This window comes from Triticum aestivum, chromosome 4A, assembly GCF_018294505.1.
Source record: "Triticum aestivum cultivar Chinese Spring chromosome 4A, IWGSC CS RefSeq v2.1, whole genome shotgun sequence".
NCBI classification, from domain to species: domain Eukaryota; kingdom Viridiplantae; phylum Streptophyta; class Magnoliopsida; order Poales; family Poaceae; genus Triticum; species Triticum aestivum.
Window position 1 is genome coordinate 314872069 of NC_057803.1, and position 7334 is coordinate 314879402.

Below are 7334 nucleotides of genomic sequence, written 5' to 3' on the forward strand. Positions count from 1 at the left end.
GAATGGCGATCCCCACCAAGCTTTGAGACATCCAAAAGTTCACCGGATGCTTGGCCTCCTTGAACCGCTTCATCAGCCGACTCGGAGAGAAGGCTCTCCCCCTCTACCACCTCATGAAGAAGAGCACTCACTTTGAATGGAACGACCAGGCCGACCAAGATTTTCACGAGCTGAAGAAGATGCTGGCCACACCGCCTGTCCTCGCGGCGCCGACTGAGAAAGAGCCCATGCTCCTTTACATCGGTGCAACCAGCCGGGTGGTCAGCACCGTCATCGTAGTCCAACGCCCAGAAGAAGGCCGAGCCCAGCCGGTCCAGAGGCCGGTGTATTATTTGAGCGAGGTGTTGTCCGCTTCAAAGCAGAACTACCCGCACTACCAGAAGATGTGTTACAGCGTGTACTTCACCGCCAAGAAACTGAAGCCCTACTTTCAAGAGCACCCCGTCACGGTCGTATGCACCGCCCCGCTGGCCGAGATCATAGGCAGCCGGGACGCATCTGGCCGGGTGGCGAAATAAGCCATCGAGCTGGCCCCTTACACGATCTTCTACCAGCCCCGCACCGCCATCAAGTCCCAAGCACTGGCCGACTTCCTCGTCGACTGGGCCGAGACCCAGTACCTGCCGCCGGCTCCCGACTCCACCCATTGGCGTATGCACTTTGACGGGTCCAAGATGCGCACCGGCTTGGGAGCCGGCATCGTCCTTACCTCTCCCAAAGGCGACAAGCTCAGATACGCGCTGCAAATTCACTTTGCCGCCTCCAACAACGTGGCCGAGTACGAGGCGCTCATACACGGGCTCCGGCTTGCCAAGGAACTCGGCATTCGCCGGATCCTATGCTATGGCGACTCGGACTTGGTGTTCCAGCTGATAGAGGCTAAGGTGTCCCGATGTTTCGATGAGATGGTGGCTATCGTTTTCTGTGGGAGTCGACCTTGATGATCCGACTACGAACGTGCAAGACGTCGCGCCTTAGCAATCGCTAAACCAACTTCCGAGGGTTATTGACCACGCCGGAGCACGATCAACCTGACCACGAGGGTCTGTTTCCTGCGAACAAATGAAGAACAAGCAAGAAACTAAGATTGCAATCGGGATATTGCGAATATAAGATGAAAGCTTTATTGATCAAGGTGGGGTTCTGTGACGTCTTGGTCTGGTCGTTGGACACAAACGAAGTACGCAAAGTTGCATCGATGGTGAACTTTTAATCTAAACAAAACCCAAAGTCTAAACGATGCCCTAAGGGCTGTATATATGGAGGAAGAGGGGGGGAATTTCGTGGCCCTTGAGGGTGGGGTCCGAAACCAACCCTAACTCTTGTTTCCCCACACATACGGACTCTAAAAATAGCCTATACTTAAGTATTTCGAAATTACATGGGCCTGGCCCATTAATAAGGTGACGCAGCACCTAGAATAGCCTATGGACGAATATTATGAAGTGGCATCTTGTATATTTCGTCCAAGGCTTCATGCACTCCTTATGGCGGCTTCAAAGTCCTGAAATCATCACTTGTAACTCCGTTCTTGATCCCCTTGCGCATGCCATCAACTCCATGCGTGTTCTTGCTCCAATGTTCATCCTTCTCCAAGCTAGGCCCTTCATTTGTAAGCAAAACAAATGTATCCAATTTAGGCAGCATCATAATCTCATGAACATTAGAATCATTACCAAGAAACGAAAGTACCTGGTAATTTAATTGGCGTGCGCGAGCTCTAGTAATTGGTCCAGTATATGTAACAGTAGGGGCTGTGGGTGTAACAATGGTATTGATGTCCTCATCATCCTCCCCTTCTTGAAATGAAGTCGTCCTCGACGGAAGTGCATCTTCCTCACCCAAATAAGGCTTCAAATCTGCAATGTTAAACGTGGGACTAACCCCAAAATCTACAGGTAGCTCAAGTTTATATGCATTATCATTTATTTTCTCTAACACCTTAAAAGGACCATCAGCACGTGGCATTAGCTTTGATTTGCGCAGATTAGGAAATCTATCTTTACAAAATGTAACCAAACAAGATCACCAGGCGCAAACACAACATGTTTTCTACCCTTATCTCCAGCAATTTTATATTTAGCATTCATACGCTCAATGTTTTCCTTAGTTAACTCATGCATTTTTAAAATCAATTCAGAACGTTCTTTAGCATCAAAATTAACCTTCTCTGAAGATGGAAGAGGCAACAAATCAATAGGTGCACGAGGTAGGAAACCATACACAATTTCAAAAGGGCACATCTTAGTAGTAGAATGCAATGAACGATTATAAGCAAATTTAATATGAGGCAAGCATTCTTCCCACATTTTCTTGTTATTCTTCAAAACAGCCCTAAGCATAGTAGACAATGTTCTATTGACTACTTTAGTTTGTCCATCAGTTTGGGGGTGACAAGTAGTACTAAAAAGCAGCTTAGTCCCCAACTTAGCCCATAAACATCTCCAAAAGTGGCTAAGAAATTTAGTATCACGATCTGAAACAATAGTATTTGGCACACCATGTAAGCGAATAATTTCACGAAAGAACAAATCAGCAACATTAACAACATCATTGCTTTTATGACATGGTATAAAGTGTGCCATTTTCGAGAACCTATCCACGACAACAAATATGCTATCCCTCCCCTTCTTTGTTCGAGGTAAACCTAAAACAAAGTCCATAGATATATCCTCCCAAGGAACAATAGGTACAGGCAAAGGCATATATAAACCATGAGGATTGAGTCGTGACTTAGCTCTTTGACATGTAGTGCAGCGAGCAACAAAACGCTCAACATCCCGTCTCATCTTTGGCCAAAAGAAATGTGTAGCAAGTATATCCTCCATCTTCTTGACGCCAAAGTGTCCCATTAATCCTCCTCCATGTGCCACCTGCAACAACAAAAGACGAACGGAGCTAGATGGAATGCATAGCTTGTTAGCATGAAACACAAATCCATCGTTAAGAACGAACTTGTTCCAAGTTCTCCCTTCCTTACAATTCTACAATACATCTTTAAATTCAGCATCATGAACATATTGATCTTTGATGGTCTCCAAACCAAATATTTTAAAGTCAAGTTGTGAAAGCATAGTATAACGACGAGACAAGGCATCAGCAATAACATTTTCTTTACCCTTCTTGTGTTTAATGACATAAGGGAAAGTCTCAATGAATTCAACCCATTTAGCATGTCTACGGTTCAGTTTTGCTTGACTTTTAATGTGTTTCAAAGATTCATGATCAGAATGTATAACAAATTCCTTGGGCCATAAATAATGTTGCCATGTTTCTAAGGTCCGAACAAGAGCATATAATTCTTTATCATAAGTAGAATAGTTCAGACTAGGCCCACTCAATTTTTCAGAAAAGTATGCAACAGGTTTTCCATCTTGTAATAACACACCTCCTAATCCAATTCCACTAGCATCACATTCAAGCTCAAAAGTCTTATTGAAATTAGGAAGTTGGAGTAAAGGAGCATGTGTCAACTTATCTTTCAATACCGTGAAGGCTTCTTCTTGTGCGGTACCCCAAACAAAAGGCACATCATTCTTTGTAAGCTCGTTGAGAGGTGCAGCAATGGTGCTGAAATCTCTCACAAAACGCCTATAGAAACCAGCGAGGCCAAGGAAACTCCTCACTTGTGTGACCGTTTTGGGCTGCGGCCAACTCTCAATAGCTTCAATCTTGGCTTTATCAACTTCAATTCCCTGTGAAGTAACAACATAGCCAAGAAAAGATACTCGGTCGGTGCAAAAGGTGCACTTTCCAAGGTTTCCAAACAAACGTGCATCACGTAGAGCAATAAAAACAGCACGTAAATGTTCCAAATGTTCCTCCAAAGATTTGCTATAAATCAATATGTCATCAAAGTAAACTACCACAAATCATCCAATGAAAGCACGTAAAACTTCGTTCATTAACCTCATGAAAGTACTAGGTGCATTAGTTAACCCAAAAGGCATGACTAACCACTCATATAATCCAAACTTAGTTTTAAATGTTGTTTTCCATTCATCACCCAATTTCATACGAATTTGATGGTATCCACTACGCAAATCAACTTTGGAGAATATTGTAGAGCCACTCAATTCATCAAGCATATCATCTAGCCTAGGAATAGGATGACGATAACGAATAGTAATATTATTAATGCCTCTATAATCAACACACATACGCGACGTACCATCCTTTTTCGGCACTAAAATGATAGGAACAGCACAAGGACTAAGGGATTCGCGTATATAACCTTTGTTGAGCAGTTCTTGTACTTGACGCATAATCTCCTTCGTCTCCTCTGGATTGGTACGGTATGGTGCACGGTTGGGTAGCGAAGCACCGGGAATTAAGTCAATTTGATGCTCAATCCCTCGAATAGGTGGTAATCCCGGTGGCACGTCTTGTGGAAAGACGTCAGCGAACTCCTGCAAAATGTTAGTGACACCAGGGGGCAAAGAGGAAGGCACGTCCTCGAATGAAAATAATGCCTCTTTGCACACAAAAGCATAGCAAACAGATTTGCTAAAATCTAGCTCATCAATATCAGATTTGGTGGCAAGTAAACATGCACTTTTCAATTTAATTTCAGAAACAACAGTAGATGGTTTATTATTAGGCTTCATTTGGTGCTCAAATTCTTTTGCCACAATCTGATTTTCACTCTTATTTGTCTCCTGGTTTGCTTTATTAGCTCTATTAATATCATCTTTCAAAATGGAATCAGGAGTCATAGGAAGCAAAGTAATATTTTTATCGTTATGAACAAGAGTATACTGATTATTTCTACCATGGTGTACAGAATTTTTATCAAATTGCCATGGTCTACCAAGTAATAAGGAACATGCTTGCATAGGTACCACATCACAATCAACATAATCAGCATACGTAGAGATACTAAAATGCACACGAACAGTACGTGTTACCTTAACCTTGCCGCTGTTGTTGAACCATTGGATGTAGTAAGGATGTGGATGTGGTCTTGTGGTGAGAGATAGCTTCTCCACCATCTCCATGCTAGCCAAGTTATTGCAGCTCCCTCCATCTATGATCACGCGAACAGAACATTCCTTCACAACTCCCTTTGTATGGAACAAATTATGCCTCTGATTTTGCTCAGCTTGTGTAACCTGCACACTCAAAACATGTTGAGCAACTAAACATTCATACCTGTCAGCATCTTCAGGAGCCATGTATTGCGTCTCATGATCAGAATCGTCTCCACTGTGTTCTTCACGTGTAATAAGAGCCAAAGTCTCCTCATCATAGTCACTAGCAGACTCATATCCACCATCCTCAGTAACAATCATCACACGCTTAGATGGGCATTCTCTCGCATAATGACCTCCACCCTTGCAACGTCGACAAATAATATCATGTGTTTGCCCTGTTGATGCCATGGATGAAGAAGAGCTCTTTGCAGGCCCAGAAGGTGTGCTCTTGGCAGATAGTGGTGATTGTGCCTACTTTATTGTATCACGGTTGGAGGTGGCAGCCGACGGAGGCGCCGGTGTAGCAGAACGTGTGGAAGTAGATGATGCACGTGGTGTCCATGATGAAGGTAGACCTGCAGAAAGGTAGTCCGCGCCAATGCCTATCGATCCTGCACTTCACGTTCAGCTTTACAAGCAAGATGGAATAAACGAGTGATATTAGTATACTCCTTATACTCTAGAATCGTCTGAATCTCTCTATTTAATCCACCCATAAAATGTGCAAGCATAGCTTCATTCTCCTCAACAATACCACATCTAATCATGCCAGTTTGTAATTCCTGATAATATTCTTCTACAGAATTTTTTCCCTGTCTTAAGCGCTGCAATTTTTGAAGTAATTCACGTTGATAATATGGTGGAACCCAACGAGTACGCATAGCAGTTTTCAAAGCAGCCCAAGTAGCCGTAATAGGATATAATCTACAATGCTCAGACCACCAAACACATGCAAAACTAGTGAATGCACAAACAGCAGCAGGAACACGTCTCTCCTCGGGATATTGTAAACATGTAAATGGTTGTTCAGTTTCTAACTCCCAAGTAAGATATATATCAGGAACATATCTACCCTCAAATGGTGGAATATTCAATTTTAGTTTAGGGAGATGGTCATGATCTCGTACCTGAGGGTGAGCCCTACCATTGCCATTATTTGCATGTGGACGACCTGGTGGTTGCTGTGCTGGTGGTGGCACGTAGTTCTGATTTTGATCAACCTCATCCTCATAATCTCCCACATAATCATCCTCCTCCATATCAGCAGTAGGAGCCACAGAAGTATCAACAGCAGCACCAGCAGTTTGGCCCGACTGAAGAGGGACACGACTCGCTCAGCGGAGGGCTGTTTCCCGACGTGGAGGTAGTCGATGTTGTTGCTGTTGTTGCAGAGGTGCGGCAGGAGCAGCCGGTGGTGGTGGTGGAAAACGCGAAAGCAATTCAGCAAACTTGTTATCGAGCTTTGTTTCAAACATCTTCTCCATGCCATCTATCTTCTCCATGGCCTCTTCAAATCTGTTTATCACATCTTGCACCTGTCCACTCATCATTTGTTGAAACGTATCATGAAGCTCCTTGTTCGTCAAGTTCTCCCAGTCAGTCTCGTCGGCTTGTGATCCTGGCATGGTTAGCAGCAATAGAAACACACAAGAATATGATCCTACAGACTACTAACAAGTGGTGGTGGTGGCGGGTGTCACAAATCCGTCAAGCAAATCTCAAATTCTTACCAGTTCTTACCCAGCAGCAGGCGGTGATCGGCAACCGTTGTAGTCAAAACTCTCAAAAGCTTGGATAGAGCGATTGCCAAGGAGAGTCAAACGCACGACGTAGATGTATGTGGAGATGGGAAGGCTTATAGTATGGTAGCAAAAAGGGTCAGCAATAATCAATTCAGAGATGCAAAGTTGAATAAACGCTCAACGACGGTACTGTGCTGGTCCTAGGCTAGACCGTGCTAGAGACGCGAGCCTAGAACACTAACAAAATCATGGCGCTGCACGTAAATAAGGGAAAAGCACACTCTGGAACTCTTTTTTTTCGCTCTTTTTTTGCGCTCCTTTTTTTGCGCTCCTCTTTTTTTTTGCGAAAAATCACTATAATGGCGAGTGTCTCAAAACTCTTCCCTCGTCAAACTGATAGGATGGGCACGAAATTTTTGTTTCACTTTTTTTTCGGAAATCAGGGCAGCGACGACGAAAAAGTGCGACAAAAAATCACTATGATGGCACGTGGCTCAAAAGACTCAGAAAAGCCTAAAAATAGGATAGGGAAAAAAATTTGCCCGTGAAAATTTTGGCCTAAAAACTGCCCGGGGGTCTCCAGACTCTTTTTTTTCGAGACCTATGCAGGCAAGGAAAC